A 1,429-nucleotide genomic window follows, 5' to 3' on the forward strand; every position below is an offset into this window, starting at 1 on the left:
ACGTGTTATTTACTTAAATAGCACGAGAATTCTGGATCAATCTGAAAAATCTCTATCCCTTCCACACACTACTTCTTTCCCCTGCCGAGTGAGTCACGCCTATCCCGAAAGGGAAATGGCTTAATGGTGTAATAATAATAATAATAATAATAATAATATAGGAGCCTATGTTCTCTTTAGTCTTTTCTGTGCTTTTTCCAAAAAGTGCATTTTTGCATTTTTTATCTTATGTTTTACGATTAAAAGAAGATCTATTCGTCCAATCGAAAAATGATTAATAATAAATTTATGAATCTTTTTAGGTGAACAACTGTTGTCTGGTAATTTAAGTTCATACCTTGTTTCGTTTTTTTAAACAAATTTAATATTTTTATTTAGAATGTTATTTTTTACGACTAAAGAAAAAACTAACTGCACGGAGAAAAATGGATGTTCAAAAGTTAAATCTAGATGTTCTGGGTTACCATATTATATTTTTATAACTATAGGACAACAATGTAGATGTTCGAAGTTAGCATCTGTAGATCTTAAAATATGAAATGTTACCCCCTAACATTCAAAATGTTCTACTGAAAAATCCGAGATATTACATGTATGCGGTTATGTCAAATTAAGTCTGTAAATATTTGAGGAGTTTACTTATTTATGGTCATTTAAGGAATTAATTGATAACTTATTTGTGAATTTTAAATTAAACTTTAATGTTCGTACACGAACGAAAAAAAAAAGATAAGGGGTATAAAATGTCGACCAGATGATGCATTCAGTCAAATTGAGGTTATATTCAATATTTCTAATTCAAAATAAAAACGTGGATGAATAATCGGAAAGCGAATGATCTGTAATCTGAATTAAATATTCTATCTGTTTTAACTTACTTAAACTCAAATTTTATTTCAAATTTATAAACCTTCTGTCAAATGTGTTAAGTCAATAAACCTAAAACATAAGATCGTTGTTCTCTTCTTTAAACTTAAAAAAGTCGTTATCCAATTTCATCTAAGGACATCTAATTTTTATTCTTTGGAAATGTTCCAAAATAGTAATATTCCATAATTTTAATATTGAATATATATAGCTTTGAAATATAGTCGTGAAATTGCAATGCGCATGCGCTCGAACGGTTTTAACATCTGAATGTGTTTCAGTTTAACATAAAAATATTTCTACGCCTAACATCTCAAAAAGATGTTAAATGCTTGGCATCAATATCTGCGTATTAGGTGCTACAATCTCACCCTTTGCACATCTACATTTGAACATCCATTTTTCTCCGTGTGTCCTATTAAAAATTATAGCTCTTTTTTGGATGAACAATTTTTGTCTTATTTTTTTCGTAGCTTATATCGAAAAGTGATTCATTATCAATTTGTAGTTCGTTCCAGGGCGCGCAATTTGAGCTTTTTCACTTTTTTCGTATCTTGCATAG

Source organism: Belonocnema kinseyi, chromosome 5 (genome assembly GCF_010883055.1).
Source record: "Belonocnema kinseyi isolate 2016_QV_RU_SX_M_011 chromosome 5, B_treatae_v1, whole genome shotgun sequence".
In the NCBI taxonomy this organism is placed as follows: domain Eukaryota; kingdom Metazoa; phylum Arthropoda; class Insecta; order Hymenoptera; family Cynipidae; genus Belonocnema; species Belonocnema kinseyi.